The sequence below is a fragment of the Xylocopa sonorina genome, chromosome 9 (genome assembly GCF_050948175.1).
Source record: "Xylocopa sonorina isolate GNS202 chromosome 9, iyXylSono1_principal, whole genome shotgun sequence".
NCBI lineage: Eukaryota > Metazoa > Arthropoda > Insecta > Hymenoptera > Apidae > Xylocopa > Xylocopa sonorina.
The window spans coordinates 1,198,645-1,218,077 of NC_135201.1; the positions used below are offsets into that span (position 1 = coordinate 1,198,645).

Consider the following 19,433-nt stretch of genomic DNA (forward strand, 5'->3'; position numbering starts at 1 on the left):
AATTATATATTCTCTTTGGAAGCATTTTGATCTTAGCTTTGTTTCAGATGTTGCTGCACTAATTTTATAATTAAAAAATGGACATAAGAAAGAAGTCAAATTGTGCAATACTGGGATGCTTAAAACAATTCAACGTGAAGCAACATTATTTTAAATTTCCAAAGGAACAAGACAGGTATAAGATGTCTCATAATATGCATTATGATTTTTTGATGCCATGCTTCTTTTGAGTAGTATAATATAAATATATGTAATATATAAATTAATATGTTATTGATAAAACTAATACAATTTTATATTACAGATGGTTGAAATGGGTAGATGCATGTAAAAGATATGATCTATTATCTAAAGGTCCACAATATTCATTTAACAATATTCGTCTGTGCCATTTACATTTTGAGGACAAATTATTCAGAATTAATAAAGTTAGAGCTAGCCTTCATCCAGATGTTGTTCCAACACTATTATTGGGACGTGATACTAAACAACAGTAAGTTTAATAATAATTGTTAGTTTGACATAATTTCATTTAATGATTAAATTATTTGACACAATTTAATTTAATAAATAAATTCTTTTCAGAGATAATACAAATGTAATTGCAAAACAAAATGTAGCTACAGAAAAAGAAGAACTATCTAGGTATGTGAAATTGTATTTCATATTTTTTTGTTATAATTTTATATACAATTTTATAGTTTTATAATATATATCTCTTTTGTTGTAGTAATACATATGCAGAAGGGGCTATAAAAGTTGAAGAAGAGAATAGGTAATATATATTAATAGAATAATGAATTTATGTATTTTTAATTAGTAAATTTATAAATTATATCTAAATTGTTTTCAGGAATACAAAAACCTCTAAAATAATTCTGCCAACTTGCCATTCTGCTGCTAGTAATTTCGAGACAGAAGTAATGAAACCGTAAGTTTATACTTTTACTGTATTTTATTTTATTTTATTTCATATTATTTTGTTGTTTATTTTGTGTTAGCTAATTTATAATTATATAATTTTATATCATATATTTAAAAATCCTTTTTAATGAATCTAACAGATTTTAATATTACAGAGGCACATCTGCTGAGGAGCCAGGAACAAGCCTGATGACGACTCATACAAAGAGATCATTAGATGATAGTTTCAGAATAAAAAAATTACGTGAACAAGTTAAAAGATTAAAAACGCAAAATAATGCATTGCGTACACAAATTCGGCGATTACATGCGAAGGAAAGGGAAAGAAAATCAGTCAGCCCAAGTAGACAAGACGAATATAATAATTTGAGGGAATTAGGTCGTAAGTTATTACCGGAAGATTTTAATAGATTATTAACAGCACAAATAGATGCACAATGTAAAAGTAAACATGGCAAAAGATATATGTTTGTTACCGATATATTTGTATACATAGGTATTAAGTATATATAAAATAACTTTAAAATAAATTTTAAAATAAAATATACAATGTATAATATATTTTTTGTATTTTTCATTATATTTTTTCTTGTTTATCTTGTATAATATTTATGTTCTTACATTTTTATAGTCATAGTAACATGTGTATTTTATATTTTTTCGATTTTTGCTTTCTTTCCTTGTTTTTCAGTGTATTAGAAATAATACATTTATTATTTTTATTAAATTTTGATTAACTAAACGTAAAAATAAGTTGGGCAGATAGAGAGTAAAAAAATGCAAGTGAGATTGAAATCCAGGTGGCACTGCGATTAGGTAGCTTCTGTCGCGCATGCGCACTCAATTTTATGGTACACCGACATCAAAGGTGCCGACAGAGAGTTTCGCTACTGTATACTGTGCTAGTATCTACTCCGTGTGTCTACACTAAGTGTCTACTCCGACTACCGCTGCTCCCTCACCTTATTATGCATTATGGTCGGAGTTTCCGAATATCAGCCGTCCAGTAGGTTTGCCACGTCCCGTCAAACATTCAGCAGTTCACCACATACGCACTATGCTTAGTCCCCCTGTCACGTGTCATCCGCGCCGAATGGCTCCGGATCGTCAGCACGCTGCTCGGGCGGAGTTTGAAATCCTCGTTCGTACTGGGATCGCGTGCCCGTTTGAGAAGTCGTGACAAAATCTACTCTGTTTATAGATTTGGTACAAACCTTTAATGAGATTCCCATGGCTTTAAAAGACATCGACAAGACGGTGATCGCCACTCCATTTGTACTCTTTAAATTTCTATATATGTTATTTGACTTGTGAAACGTTAGTCAAAAGTTTCAAAAGTTTATGGACAATATTCTGCGTGGAATATAAACCACAACAGCATTTGGAGCACCTCCGTCTATTCTTTCAACGTCTTCATGAGCATGGCATCGTTGTGAATCCCGCGAAGTGTGTGCTGAGACAGGCAGAGGTTACTGTCCTTAGACACACGGTGTCTTCCGTCGGTAAGCGCCTGCCAGCTGACAAAGTGGAAGCCATTGTCACTTATTCCTTGCCCGTAATGTCCAGACAGCTTCGTCGGTTTTTTGGAGTAATATAATATCTACCGTCGGTTTCTCGCCGACGCAGCTACACTACAGACAACCCTAGCCTATACCAAAGCTGCTCTTCCTTGCGCAAGCATATTGGCTAACCCGCAGCCATCTGCACAGCTTGCGCTCTTCACACATAAGTCGGATCACCAGATTGACGGCGTGGTTCGGCAGTTCATGGACGACTAATGGCAACCTTTTTTCTCAAAGAAGCCCTCCGATAAGGATCGTCTGTAGGCGCCGTATGAGTGTGAACTTTTCGCGATCTACAAGTCAGTACGCTGCTTCACTTTCGTGCTCGATGGTCGTCACTTTACCATCTACACTGACCATAATCCGTTGATCTACACCTTTCAACAACGTGTTGGAAACACATCTCGCTGCCGCCGGAAATGGTTGGATTTAATAGCACAATATTCCATCGATAGTCGACATGTTAGCAACCACAAAAATGTTTTTGCCGTCGAGTTGTCAGGGACGGTTCGGCATTACAATTGTAGAACGTGCAACTTCCCGGCACTGATGTCACTTTATGTTGTGACGCCTTACAGGAGTGTCCGCGTCCTTTCGTCACTCAACCTTTCCGTCGTCAGGTCACCAATACTCTGCACGCATTAAGTCGCTTAGGAGCCTATGCCACGGTCAAGCTCATCACTCAACATTTTATGTGGGCATTTATGCACAGGGACTCATGTCCACGTTGATATTATAGGTCTCATGCTTGTTTCGGATGGTTTCAGGTATTGTCTTACTGCCACGGACAGATACACGCATTGGTTAGAGATTGTTCCAATCGTGGACATCACTGCTGAGACAGTCACTAAGGTTCTGCTCCTCGGATGATTTACTCGATTTGACGTTTCGTATCGAATCACCAAACAGCTTGGAAGACTTGTAGGGTTTTGCCAATCTTTGACTACCTTATATCATCCGTGCTACAACTGCATAGCAGAGCGTCTTTATCGAAAACTCAAGGCAGCACTTATGTGCCACGGCGGAGAATCATGAACAGATACTCTATCACTGGTGTTACTTGGTCTCCGCGTGGCATGGAAAGACGATCTACAGGCATCGTCGGCGGAACTCATCTGGCTCCGGAGAATCATAGCCAACTTACATCCACAGTCTGGAGCCACCTTCCAATTTAAAGATACGCGTATAGTACGTTACCAGATTGTGATACAGGATGACAGCGTGCAAGCTGTTCCAGCCTGTTACACCGAGCCGATCAAATTTTTTCACGTCTCGCTGGCGTCCAGAAATTTCGGCGGCCAATATATTCGACGCCAGATGACAAGTCAATCACAGTTCAATGACCTATGCGTATGTACCAGAGAAATAAAAGGTGTGACATAGGAGTCGATAGTTATTTCTCCTTACCTCCTCGTCCACAAAAGTACAAGACTGATAGAAAGGCACTTCATATCCCAGATTCCTCCAAATCCAATAGAAAAAAAATCTCGGAGAAGATACTTTCTTGGAAATTGCAATTTTTTATAATTTTTCACAACCGCCGACATTAGAAATTTACGTAAAAATTGACTTAAAAATTTTAAAAAATAAAAGGTGGCACATAAATCAAAAGCTTGACTTTTTGGGATTTTTTGACACAAAATTTAAGTCGATATCTTTATTCAGTAAAAAGTTATAGTCTCCGAAAAACTTCACCAAATGCATATTTTGAACGCCTCCCCCTCTATTATCTGAAGGTCTGTCAAAAAATTACACTGGCAATTGATGATCTATACATAGATCTATAAATATGCAAAGTTTGAAAAAAACCGATGGGGGATGAAATGATATGGTTTTGGAATAGCATTCTTCCTCGGTAATTGAGGAAGGACAACTATGGACGATGGAAAGATTAAAACACGAACTAGTCGAAGCGCTAATTTTGGTTATTTATAATTCCAACAAATGAAACTGTACTGCATGAGGGCGCAAGCTCCATGGATTTTGGTGCGGTCTTATTTCAAAAGAAAGCAGATTTAAAATTTTATACTTACGTATAATATACACATATGCATATTGATTTACATGTAGCGGCTGGCAGCAGTAACAATAAAGAAATATTCGCTGTAGAAATAGCCAGCACGGTTTATGGTGTGCAGGATAAATAAGCTACCTTTGAGGAGACGTTTTAGCTTTTAATATTTTTAAGTAATAGAAAAATAAATTTTAGTCAACGTCCTCGATAGCACGTCCTCCATAACGCCATAAACCGAGGATTACCGGGGACCTGGGCCCAGCGGCCCAGATGGCCATGATCGTTAGGCCCCAGGTAAGCGAACCTCGGGAAATCCCGCTACATTACTGAAAATAAATATTTAGCAACAATTCCCCCGCCAACGTCCGTGTCGCCCTCCTTAAGCGACAAGAAGGACGGCACCCACAAACAGGTAAGGTGATTGGCTTACCAGAATATGTACGGTGGCCAATCACCGAAACACACGGGTGTAACAAAATACTTAAAAGCAAATGTAAAAATTGGCAGAGACATTCAATTTTCATCATTCGACAGTCGACAAGTTACGAGGTACAAATATAGAGTTGGAGGAGAGAATCCGAAACATCAAATAAATCTATCGCAGGAACTTGTGGTTCATTTTTAATACTCGACACTCCTCTCCCTCCAAATACACAAGTGCCTACGGGGGTACAAAATTCATATCTGATGAAATAATATGCGGAAGAAGAGCAAGACAACCATCAAGTATTCAACCGGCGGATCGCTTAAACAGTTCTCTAGATTTTGTAGATAATTTAATGATAGAAGTAGGCAGTTTGAAACTCGCTAGCAGAGGGAACTGGAATTTCAGATGCTGATTTCCTCGGTTGAAAAAAATCGCACATATAGTAATAGCGATGAAAATGAAAACATATTGTCAAGTGAAGAGTGGGAAGATGTCACTGAAGGCATCATTCGTTCCTCAAGAAACAATAAATTTTTACGTACATCACAAAACAACCAGACCATAATTACCGAGTAATATAAAATTATTGGAATAGGTGATTTTACTTTATACTTAATAAGTGAATTAGTAGACAATATAATAAAACAAACGAATAATTATACCACCGAAACAATAAGAAAGAAACAGCTCCCATAATTTCTAGGTTTCATCGCTGTTGTATTACGTATGGCATAAATAATATACTGATTCAACTGCCAAATATGGAAGAGTATTAGTGTACTGCTTTCAATAGTAGAATCTCTTTCTTTCCCGAAATATTCAATAGGACCAGATTTATGCAAATCTTTTTGATGCTTTTTTTGACGAAATGTACGCAAAGAAATACTATGATTAGAACTCATATTCAAAAGGTTAACAATTATTTATAATAATTAGATTCTAAATTTAGATAACACTTCATACCAGATAAGGTATGAAATTCAAGGCAGAGAAATTGAAAGGCAGAATATGACTTATTACATATAATCCGAGTAAGTCAACCAAATGAGATATAGAGGGATATAGGAGGGTTGACTGTAAACTGTAGATTTACCTACCGTAACTAAACGTAGCTATGTCAGTTACCTAAACGTAGAGCAAACGCTCCTAAACGCCTTCGACCCTCGCATGTATTGTCGCCCTCTCGAGATATTCCGAGCTCCTCGACAGGACCTAGTGTAAGCTTTAGTCGTAAATTATGTTGAGTGCAAACGACGATTTGGTCGAATCCCCGACTGACGATTACCAGACGCTCTGGCACTCGAGGCCCATGTACGTAGTAAACCTCGAAGGTGGAAGCTGATGGGGTTCTGCACTACAGTTTGATTTCCAGGGTATTGCAGAGTAAAGTGAGCGAGGATCGTAGCGCTACTTTCCGGAAATCAGTTCCCTTTCCTTTGACCGATCGCGGGTCTCGGGATGGGCCCAGTGGGATCAACTTTGTTCGCCCCTGACTCCTCAGCGGCCCGATTAGAGTTCAGCACGCCCACATATGAATGAGGAAACTCGGTGACTTTTGGGCTAACAAATACGCTCTAGTCGACACTTTTTGGTTTGGGAATGATTATTCAGAGCTTAGATACCGACGTCAGGATTATTCAGAGTTTAGAGTTAACACCGCTAAGGTGGAAAAAGAGTGCAGTTAGTATATATCGCGATTATTTAGAAGAGTTTTTATATAGTGAATTTCCCGAAAATATAGTTCTTGTAGTAAGTTTAAAGGTAGCCAGAATGATCTTTTATTCTAGAAAGGCGGTTAGCGCTTTTTTTAAATTTCTGCTCATTTCAATGATAGATACCATCAATATGTGATTCGTCTGGTGAAATAATAATAAGAAAGAGGCGATTTATAAGAAAATAAGAAAATACTCTCAACCTCTTCAGACGAGGAAAGTATCGAAAGTGAACCGATAGCTCATGACGATTTCCAGTCTGATTCGGAGGAAGAGAATGTTGATGATAACAAAGAGTAGGAAAAGAAAATCAAGCCATAGATGAGTATGCTGAAGAAGAAAAATTGTTAATCAACGGCACGGACTGCGACGATTTTTTTTCTTTATATAGGTTATTTTTCACGGATCATATACTAAAAATGATCGTGGAAGAAACAAACGAATATGCTATACAGCTGAAGAATAGCTCTTCACCTAGAGGCAGGAAACACCAACAGGCCTGGAAGCCTGTTCACAATAATATATAAGAAATGAACATTGTTTTTGGTATCTTGCTTATCATGGGTGTAGCTCCGTTGCCAGAGATAATTTGTACTGGTCCGAGAGGCAATGTATTCGAATGCATGAATAAAAAACGCGATGAAACGCGATTGATTTATAACTATTCTCAAATACGTACATTTTACCGATAATACTATAGCTAGAACTGAAAATCGATTATATAAACTATGGAATATTGTTGACGCAATTGTATATACATTTAAAAATACTGTGAAATCTGTAATAACGATTCTAATTGACGAAATCATGGTTACATGGAGAGGATGCCTGAGTTTTCGCCAATATCTTCCAAGGAAGTATCATAAATATGGAATAAAGTTATATAAGCTATGCCTTCTGGATGGTTATACTAATAATATTCTTATTTATGCCGGAAAAAACTGGTCCCAGAACTGCAAAACCACATGCGCATGGTATCATAATGGCATTGATGTATGATTTATTATATGAAGGCCGAATATTGTTCACAGATAGTTTTTATACGAGTGTCCCTTTAGCCGAGGAACTATTGCAAAAGAAAACACATATTTGTGGGAATATACAAATGAACAAAAAAATTCCACTGGTGCAGGTAAGACAGAAACAACAACGGGACGATGATATAACTTTTCAAAACCATAGCAGTGTAAAATTTTTTAAATCGACAGATAAAAAGCCAGTGTTCATGCTGAATCGAGTTGGAAGAAGAAGAGAGAGATGAACGTTTCGTCCTGAGCCTGTTAATAGACTCATCAATAAGGCTACGTAGCAGGCTCTGCCTTAGACGCACAGATGTTAGGGGCAAATTAGAAATTGTATATATTGAAACGAAGAAGGAAATATGCACTTTCGGTAAACTATATGCGTCGATGTTCCCGAGTGTCGGAAGGCCGCCACAGAATTATTGATCAACTTTTGAAAAATATAGGTAATCTCGGCAAAGAAATGCCAAGCAAAAATGAAGACGAAACTCTACCGAAATATCGTAAACATTTTCTCCAATTATGCAAAGGGTAGGCGAGAAAAACAAAACAGAGATGCAAAGAATGTTATAAACGTTTGTCTCAATTGAAAATTGCAAGGTATGCCGCGAGCAAAGCCAAAAAAGTAACGACATATTGTGATCGTTGTGCGGGCCTGTCAACACTCTGCTTCGTATATTTTAGAAAACTTTATAAAAGAAATAAATAATCATGTTAAGATTATATTGTTAGGTTTATATTACATTTTAAGTTTATATATTTATAGTTAAATTTATATATGTATATGTTAAGAGTACATTGATTCTGAATTATTATGTAATTACTATTAAATAATTGTTGAAATAAAATAATATATACCGATTTTGTACCATCTACATTGTGAAATGCAAGCATGACCCACCGTGATGTATGCCGCCCCGCGTAGCAGACACGAATGACCCATTGATGATGCATGCCAGCGTTAACGTGTTCACCAAATACATTGTAATTATTCACTAACTGTAATTTCGTTGAATTCGTTGAAATTGTTATATTGTTACTATATAGATAAGGATTTAGTTCCATGAATTTCAATTCTTAGCCACACAATCGAGCACTGCCCCTTCTCACATAACTATACGAGTCGTTCTGTGGAAAGTCGCTCTCCCACTATTTGAATACAATGACTTCTCTCAGTAGAGACATTACACTAGTATAGAAAGCAGAATTTCTAATGAAGCGGTGCAAAAATAAAGCTGGAATAACATTACTAAAATGGAAGGATAAACGACATGTTATGCTGTTATCTACGAAAACATTCTGTAGCAACTACGATTCCGTAGTCACGGAATTGTTTATGTTTTTTAGAGATCGTAAACTTTCCGTCTGAAAATCACAATACGATCTGACGACCCAGCGCAGGTTTGCTCGCTGCATGTCAATACTTTGCAGCTAGATCCATGCGCTATCATAACCCCGACATCCGTCTGGTTAGCGTCAATCCTTGAGAATTCTTTGAATCGAGCAATTGTTCTCTAAAGTTACGTCACGACTGAGCGTCGCTCAATTGTCTGCGACGTATCTCTAACTTTTGTTTATTTATTACCAAGTTTCGTTCCCTTGCATTTTTCCTGGAAACGTTCGCTTTTCTCGTCCGCGCATCCATTCCTTTCCTACTCAGGTTTTCCTTCTCTTTCCAAACGCGTTTTTAAGGGGCGAGATTTTCGCCCTCGTGTTAGTTCGTTTAAAACAGTTCGGTTAGAATAGTCCGTGCAGAACAGTTGAGTTTAGATCAGTGGTAGCGAACCTGTGACCCGCGAGTCAGACACTGACTCACGAAGGTTTCTTAAATGACCTACACATTCACTTTTATGTCTTGTACGAGAAAATAGGCAATGAAAAATATTAAAAAATGGAGATATAAATACCTAATATTAAATTTACAAAGAAAAATATTTCCAAACGGACGTTGACTAGCAGATTTTCTATCGCACCATATTGATATCATTTTTTTTTATTTCGACCTTTATTTTTCACTCTTTCACTTGCAGAAGTAAAAGTTGTAAAACAAAAGGAAAATGTAAATCTTTTTAAAGAATTTTAAAATTGAAAACCAAAGAAAAGTGTCAATTGTTCAGTTATTCTGTTCACAAATTTTCAGTGTTTCCAAATTATTGGTACTCTTTTTACCACACCTTCCCCTCTTCTAGGAGTATTGCCACTGACGTAATGTGTAATGGGCTAGTATTAAAAAAAGCAATGAACAAAATTTGACCCACTTTTCAAGAAGGTTCGCCATCGCTGGTTTAGACAGTGTGGTTAGAACGGTTAAGTTGCACAAGTACGCGTAGCTAGTAAGAATGTTGAGCCGACTAGCGCAGCGGAAGAACCGTAGCCTCAGCATCGTCTCCGAATATAATTGTCATCGCACCATTGTTAAAATACTATCATTATTGTTATTAAAATTGAGAGCAAAAACTGAATGTATGTTACTTTTCCACTCCTATGCCTCAATTCTGTAGAAACGGCTATTATTAAAGAAAAAAAGGGTGAAGCGAGTTGCTTTAGTGTGCTATAGATAATGGAAGAGGAAAGAAGGAACGAAAAGAGAGGGGAAGGACGTTTCGTCCTGGGCCTGCTAGTGGACTCATCAGTAAGGCTACCTAGCAGGCCCTGCCTTAGACGCTGAGATATTAGGGACAGGTCAGACCTGATATATATGGGAATGGGTAGGTCATCGAGTACTTTCAGGAAACTGTCCCTGTAAATGGTGCTGTCCCTCCAGTGGCGAGCGCCGGAAGGCCGTCACAAGGGTTATACTATCCTTAAACAAAAGTCTTTCTGTCAAATATAAACGTTACGGTAAATGTAATTAATCCGGTGATTTTGTACAACTACCGGTTATTATATATAATCACCACTAAGTTTTGTAAATGTGACGAATTCTTGTATATTTATCAAATTAACCGACGAGTTTATGTAATTTCCAAGTCGTAATGGTGAATGGTCTATCTTTCAAATTAATAAGAAAAGAGTTCCCATAACACCTGATCAAAATGTTATGGGCAATGACGCATGAACAAAAATTTATAATCTTAAACGGAAGAAACACATCGACACGAACTTTTGCGGTGACTAACAGGCTCCAACAAGGTACGGTTAACCCACCGATATTATTCAATATATACATCAGTGACTTGTTAACAATGTTCTCACTAAACGAACAAAGGGACAGAAAAGCAATAGCCTTCACTGATGGCATTGCAATATACATCCAACGCAAAGGCTCAGCAACTATAATGCCCTGCAAGCACTATACAACAAAAAACAAAATTACCTAAACACATGGAGATTCAAAATCAATGTATAAACATGTGAAATAATATTATTCCACCCTTATTATATTATGAATCAGCAAGGCAGACAGGATTATCTCCATCGCAAGCTTTCATACACCTCAATAGTAAACGGCTAATACAGAATAAAAAAGTACAACAAAGTGTTAGTAGAAGAAGGATATAACAGTAATTATTACATTCGAGTGAATATATAGTATAATTGCGAAATGAAATTAGAAATCAGAAAAGCCAGAGTCACCAGTTACAAGATTAAAAATGGAATTGGTACTTAACAAACCAAATCATCAGCCATTCTACTATAACTCAATACACGATAACATAATGGACGACAACCACAATAACACACGGTAAGATGGTGGCGATACCATATCGGCAATGTAGCGACACTTCCGAGGAGTGTCAGCAGATTCGTAGCCATCTGTGACCGCATTCGTTAGCAAAAATGCCGGCACGCATTGCTAGCATCTAGTCACCAGCGTAATACCACAGTATACAGTAGCGAAACTTTCTGCCGGTAACTTTGATGTCGGTGTTCCAAAAAATTGAGTGCGCATGCGCGTTATAAAAATCCAGATCGCAGAGCCATTTGGATTTCAATCTCACTTGCATTTTTTGCTCTCTATCTGCCCCACTTATTTTTACATTTAGTTAATCCAAATTTAATAAAAATAATAAATGTATTATTTCTAATACACTAAAAAATAAGGAAAGAAAACAAAAATCGGAAAAATATAAAATACACATGTTACTATGACTATAAAAATGTAAGAACATAAATATTATATAAGATAAACAACAAAAGAAGCAAAATATAATGAAAAATACAAGATATACATATATTATACACTGCTTATTTTACTTTAAAATTTAATTTTAAATTATTATATATATACCTATATATACAAATGTAACATACTTTTTACTTTAAAACATACTTTTTATTAAAATGAAAGCATATTTTATTACAATGAAAGTATATGTAATCTTATTTTTTGTTTCTTGTTTCCTTCTTTGGTTTCTAGTAAGGTGGATCGAGTAATTAAAATATAAAACAAGCAATGCTCTATTTTGCGCTGTTAATTTTTTAACTTGTTCGCATAATTTTTTTATTCTGAGGCTATCGTCTAACAATTTCTTTGTACGAGTTGTCACCAGGCTCATTTTAGGCTCCTCAGCTTCTGTAATATTCAAATCTGTCAGATTCATAAAAAGGATTTTTAAATATATGATATACAATTATGTAATTATAAATTAGCTGGCACAAAATGAACAACAAAATAATATGAAATAAAATAAAATAAAATACAGTAAAAGTATAAACTTACGGTTTCATTACTTCTATCTCAAAATTACTGGTAGCAGAATGGCAGGTTAGCAGAATTATTTTAGAGGTTTCTGCATTGCTGAAAACAATTTAGGTATAATTTATAAATTTAATAATTAAAAATACAAAATTCATTATTCCATTAATATATATTATCTACTCCCTTCTGCAACTTTTACAGCCTCTTCCACACATATATTACTACAACAAAAAATATATATATTATAGAAAATTACAAAAAAATATAAAACATAATTTTAATTATTCTATTAATATATATTACTTAGTCTCGCCTTCAACTTTTACAGCATCTTCTGCACATATTATTTTGTCTGCTAAGAAAGAAAGAGAAAGAAAAACTAAAGAGCAAGTGAGGCAGAAGTTCACATGGCACTGGGATTCGGAATTTATTGACGCGCATGCGCATTAAATTTTATGCCACACAAAATCATGCTACTTGCACTACTGTATACTGCGGTAACACTCCGTGTGAATCGCACAGCGCCAGCACCAGCGTGACACGCGTGTCATCGTTCCATTCAAAAATGTTTTCTTCTTTTTAGATTAGGCTATTCGAAAATGATAAATTCCTCCTTGCAAATAAAATTTTGTTGTGAAATCAAAAATTTAACAGAAGCTTACTTTCGTTCTATTGCACCATCAGTAGATTTTGCTAAATCTCATGAAGTTGCAAATGTTATTAATGCATGGGTTCAACAAAATACAAATAATCTTATCAAAGACATTGTTACACATGGTTTGTAAATTTCTTTTTCTTTTTGTAAAAATAGAAAGTAATTGAAAATTTTATAAGAACAATTAATGAATGTTAAAAATTAGATAAAAGAATTCATCGCTGTTCTTCATCTTAAATAGGTGATCTGAATAGCATGATAGTAATTGTACTAGTTAAAGCAGTATACTTTAAGGATCAGTGGAAAGATAAATTCGATCTCGATTTTACAGAGGATATGCCATTCCATATTGATAGTAACATCGTAAAAAATGTTTTTACGATGCATGGGCAAGGTTGTAATACGTTACAAGGTAAGTTTCAAACTTTAGGAAGGTGACGTAGTGAATTAAGTAAAGATCGTCATTTAACGATAACTAATAATTTATTTTCTTAACAAAATGAAACAAGAAGACTATGTATCGAAAGACGTGCGTACTGTATACGTTCTAGGCGTGAGCTGCCAAAAATTGCAAAAGGACTCGTTTTCCTCGCTCCGTTCCCTTATTCTCACCATCTAATTTCGATGTCAATAAGGAGGGGGGAGGGGGGTTATAGAACGTCCTTCTTAACCTTTGAAGATGAAGAGAAAGTTTGGAGTCAAAACATACATTTACTGCCTCCTGTCCCTTCGCTTCGAGTGTGGTTAAGTACATCTTTCCGCTCTGCACCACGGGGTTCAACGCGATTCCGGTGGTCGTCATAAAACAAAAATCGATAATGTATTAAATGAATTTTTACTTGATGCAATTGTTGCATTTGTTACTACTTTGTTAGTTGTGAATGATAAAGTTCAACAAATAAATTTTTCTAGGGTAATGAATTGCTCAACATCCCTCTCCAATCCCTATGCCCAGCGCCTTCCTTCACCACTAGTTAGATGCTTCAACTGCCGGCAATAAAGACATATGCACTGTGAGTGCTTTAGTTAAAATTAAAATATTTTTGTCGGATTTGCGGATTGCCGGGACAGGATATAAATTCTTGTACTCGCTGCGCCCGAATTCGTGCGGGAAACGCTTCGTGCGGAGGGACAGCCAAGAATTCTGAACCTCCTGGAATCCCGTACTCTTAACTATCTGTCAAGTATAAATAATTCCAAAGAATATGGTAAAATTTTTACTGAAAGTAAAAAACAAATAGAATTTTTGCATGAAATGTTATATCTTTTTAAACGTATAAAGGTAGTTAATAGTAATAATAAACACGTACAAAAGAAATGCTTTATCTCCTGGCAGATAAAAATTAATAATACTATTCATTTTTTGGAAGTATTAAAAAACTATAACTTCTCATATCTGCAAACACGTAGATTAAATTCAGATTGTGTGGAGAATTTCTTTGGATCTATTTGTTAACCAAGTGGTAATAGTATGCGGGCACGCGATCAGATAGTTTAGCCAAATATAAACATCACGAACCAGCGCATATCTATAAAAGGAAAAAGAATTAGAGTTTACTTCCACAACAACAGTATCGCGTAAAATTGAATATATTACAAGTATTTACATTTTGGTTTGTATTCTCGAGCATCTCTTCTCGAACATCAGTCTCGTCTGTTTATCGCGCGTTGACGGTGACCGCCTGGGCTCGATTTTCGTCGAGAACGAAATGGTACGGGACGGGGTTAATACAACACTTGTACAATTTATGCGCGCGTTTAGAAAACTTTTTAGTATGAAGTTTATGGAACATTTAGAAGTGCAAAATTGTACAAATGATTTTAACGAGATATTAAGTGATGTTCACACGTCAAATTTTACGGAGTCCACAGAATATGTGGCATCATCGACGCATCCAATTTTAAACATTTCGCCGCTTGATGATCGCACAATGGATTTGCCAGAAGCAAATGCATTGAAGTACGTGTGCGGTTATTTAAAAGAAAAATAATTAGAAATGCATTCTTGCAATTTATGTATAAAATTTGTAAGAGAAAGTAACACTGTGTTAGATGATACTAGATTATATTGTTCCTACATAGCTGATGAATACCAGGAAGGCAATATCTTTGGAAATTTGAATATGGCAAGCAATAATTTGTGTGATTACATCAAAAAATTAGAGGAAATATTTGTTCAAAATTTTGAGAACAAGTGTCTTCACAAAAATATTAATTATTTATTTAATTTGGCGCAACAGATAAACTTTGAGCCACCATGCCCAAATTTTTTAACGGTTTTTTAAATAAAATTATATTTCCGTACGCGTATATATTTATCCTTTCGCTACGAACAGCTAGCACGGTTTATGGTATGGGCGGCAATCAAGCCATTTTTGTGAAACTGCTTTAAGCTATTAATAGTTTTGAGCATGAAGTAATTAACTTTCTCGAACGGCCTCGATGATACATATGGATGCCATAAATCGGGGATTTCCGAAGGGTCCACCTTCTGCGGCCGAACCACCCTCGGTCACACGACGCAGGTATTAGGTCCAGCGGAAATCTCCCTACATTACCAAATATGGTCATTGTAGTAAGACATCTCACACCTAAAACAAAAATAAAGCGACTAACTGCCAACAACAGTCTAACTTGAGAAGCGATCTTGATCCGAAATAAAGCTCTTTCTCTACTGAACTCGTTAAATAACCTATCCCTTCATATTATACGTTAGCGGAACATAATAAAATATACCAAAGTATTAACAGAAAAAATAGAAAATTATTTTTTATTTATAAATTTTCTTTTTAACTGTTATTCTCTTTTTTTACATCTATGTAGTTTTGTCTTTGTAATATATTGTGTATTAACGTACGCTGTACGTAAATGTACATAGGTGTGCTTTGAATGCATGGGTGTGCATGTAAAATATTCAATTTTTTGATAAGTTTGATTGTATTTATTATCAATTTATCTCTTTTTTAAAGCTTCTACATTAACAAACGCCTAAAGGAAGTTGAAACGGAGCTTAATAAGCTTAATAAAAACGGTTTTTTACACTTTTATTGATTATCTTTTTTTTTGTTTGTATCGAGGTCGATCAAGTAGCTGAGATATAAATCGATGAAAAGATGGTACAATGAAAGTATATGTAATCTTATTTTTTGTTTCTTGTCTCCTTCTTTGGTTTCTATTAAGGTGGATCGAGTAGTTGAAATATAAAACAAGAAAGGAGTTGGAAGTAATGAAAATAGGATGCAACATATATATATATATATATATATATATATATATATATATATATATATATATATATATATATATATATATATATATATATATATATATATATATTCTAAATAGGCCATTGGAGAAAGTTAATTACTTCATGCTCAAAACTATTAATAGCTTAAAGCAGTTTCACAAAAATGGCTTGATTGCCGCCCATACCATAAACCGTGCTAGCTGTTCGTAGCGAAAGGATAAATATATACGCGTACGGAAATATAATTTTATTTAAAAAACCGTTAAAAAATTTGGGCATGGTGGCTCAAAGTTTATCTGTTGCGCCAAATTAAATAAATAATTAATATTTTTGTGAAGACACTTGTTCTCAAAATTTTGAACAAATATTTCCTCTAATTTTTTGATGTAATCACACAAATTATTGCTTGCCATATTCAAATTTCCAAAGATATTGCCTTCCTGGTATTCATCAGCTATGTAGGAACAATATAATCTAGTATCATCTAACACAGTGTTACTTTCTCTTACAAATTTTATACATAAATTGCAAGAATGCATTTCTAATTATTTTTCTTTTAAATAACCGCACACGTACTTCAATGCATTTGCTTCTGGCAAATCCATTGTGCGATCATCAAGCGGCGAAATGTTTAAAATTGGATGCGTCGATGATGCCACATATTCTGTGGACTCCGTAAAATTTGACGTGTGAACATCACTTAATATCTCGTTAAAATCATTTGTACAATTTTGCACTTCTAAATGTTCCATAAACTTCATACTAAAAAGTTTTCTAAACGCGCGCATAAATTGTACAAGTGTTGTATTAACCCCGTCCCGTACCATTTCGTTCTCGACGAAAATCGAGCCCAGGCGGTCACCGTCAACGCGCGATAAACAGACGAGACTGATGTTCGAGAAGAGATGCTCGAGAATACAAACCAAAATGTAAATACTTGTAATATATTCAATTTTACGCGATACTGTTGTTGTGGAAGTAAACTCTAATTCTTTTTCCTTTTATAGATATGCGCTGGTTCGTGATGTTTATATTTGGCTAAACTATCTGATCGCGTGCCCGCATACTATTACCACTTGGTTAACAAATAGATCCAAAGAAATTCTCCACACAATCTGAATTTAATCTACGTGTTTGCAGATATGAGAAGTTATAGTTTTTTAATACTTCCAAAAAATGAATAGTATTATTAATTTTTATCTGCCAGGAGATAAAGCATTTCTTTTGTACGTGTTTATTATTACTATTAACTACCTTTATACGTTTAAAAAGATATAACATTTCATGCAAAAATTCTATTTGTTTTTTACTTTCAGTAAAAATTTTACCATATTCTTTGGAATTATTTATACTTGACAGATAGTTAAGAGTACGGGATTCCAGGAGGTTCAGAATTCTTGGCTGTCCCTCCGCACGAAGCGTTTCCCGCACGAATTCGGGCGCAGCGAGTACAAGAATTTATATCCTGTCCCGGCAATCCGCAAATCCGACAAAAATATTTTAATTTTAACTAAAGCACTCACAGTGCATATGTCTTTATTGCCGGCAGTTGAAGCATCTAACTAGTGGTGAAGGAAGGCGCTGGGCATAGGGATTGGAGAGGGATGTTGAGCAATTCATTACCCTAGAAAAATTTATTTGTTGAACTTTATCATTCACAACTAACAAAGTAGTAACAAATGCAACAATTGCATCAAGTAAAAATTCATTTAATACATTATCGATTTTTGTTTTATGACGACCACCGGAATCGCGTTGAACCCCGTGGTGCAGAGCGGAAAGATGTACTTAACCACACTCGAAGCGAAGGGACAGGAGGCAGTAAATGTATGTTTTGACTCCAAACTTTCTCTTCATCTTCAAAGGTTAAGAAGGACGTTCTATAACCCCCCTCCCCCCTCCTTATTGACATCGAAATTAGATGGTGAGAATAAGGGAACGGAGCGAGGAAAACGAGTCCTTTCGCAATTTTTGGCAGCTCACGCCTAGAACGTATACAGTACGCACGTCTTTCGATACATAGTCTTCTTGTTTCATTTTGTTAAGAAAATAAATTATTAGTTATCGTTAAATGACGATCTTTACTTAATTCACTACGTCACCTTCCTAAAGTTTGAAACTTACCTTGTAACGTATTACAACCTTGCCCATGCATCGTAAAAACATTTTTTACGATGTTACTATCAATATGGAATGGCATATCCTCTGTAAAATCGAGATCGAATTTATCTTTCCACTGATCCTTAAAGTATACTGCTTTAACTAGTACAATTACTATCATGCTATTCAGATCACCTATTTAAGATGAAGAACAGCGATGAATTCTTTTATCTAATTTTTAACATTCATTAATTGTTCTTATAAAATTTTCAATTACTTTCTATTTTTACAAAAAGAAAAAGAAATTTACAAACCATGTGTAACAATGTCTTTGATAAGATTATTTGTATTTTGTTGAACCCATGCATTAATAACATTTGCAACTTCATGAGATTTAGCAAAATCTACTGATGGTGCAATAGAACGAAAGTAAGCTTCTGTTAAATTTTTGATTTCACAACAAAATTTTATTTGCAAGGAGGAATTTATCATTTTCGAATAGCCTAATCTAAAAAGAAGAAAACATTTTTGAATGGAACGATGACACGCGTGTCACGCTGGTGCTGGCGCTGTGCGATTCACACGGAGTGTTACCGCAGTATACAGTAGTGCAAGTAGCATGATTTTGTGTGGCATAAAATTTAATGCGCATGCGCGTCAATAAATTCCGAATCCCAGTGCCATGTGAACTTCTGCCTCACTTGCTCTTTAGTTTTTCTTTCTCTTTCTTTCTTAGCAGACAAAATAATATGTGCAGAAGATGCTGTAAAAGTTGAAGGCGAGACTAAGTAATATATATTAATAGAATAATTAAAATTATGTTTTATATTTTTTTGTAATTTTCTATAATATATATATTTTTTGTTGTAGTAATATATGTGTGGAAGAGGCTGTAAAAGTTGCAGAAGGGAGTAGATAATATATATTAATGGAATAATGAATTTTGTATTTTTAATTATTAAATTTATAAATTATACCTAAATTGTTTTCAGCAATGCAGAAACCTCTAAAATAATTCTGCTAACCTGCCATTCTGCTACCAGTAATTTTGAGATAGAAGTAATGAAACCGTAAGTTTATACTTTTACTGTATTTTATTTTATTTTATTTCATATTATTTTGTTGTTC

General features: G+C 35.1%; 1 long non-coding RNA gene across 1 annotated transcript; it reads left to right on the forward strand.

Annotated features, from left to right (window-relative positions):
- The first annotated feature begins 624 nt into the window (after nucleotides 1-624).
- Nucleotides 625-19,375, forward strand: LOC143426593 (uncharacterized). The gene is made up of 3 exons (XR_013102171.1): nucleotides 625-645; nucleotides 731-775; nucleotides 19,298-19,375. It is a non-coding gene; the product is annotated as an uncharacterized LOC143426593 (long non-coding RNA).
- The last annotated feature ends 58 nt before the right edge of the window (nucleotides 19,376-19,433 follow it).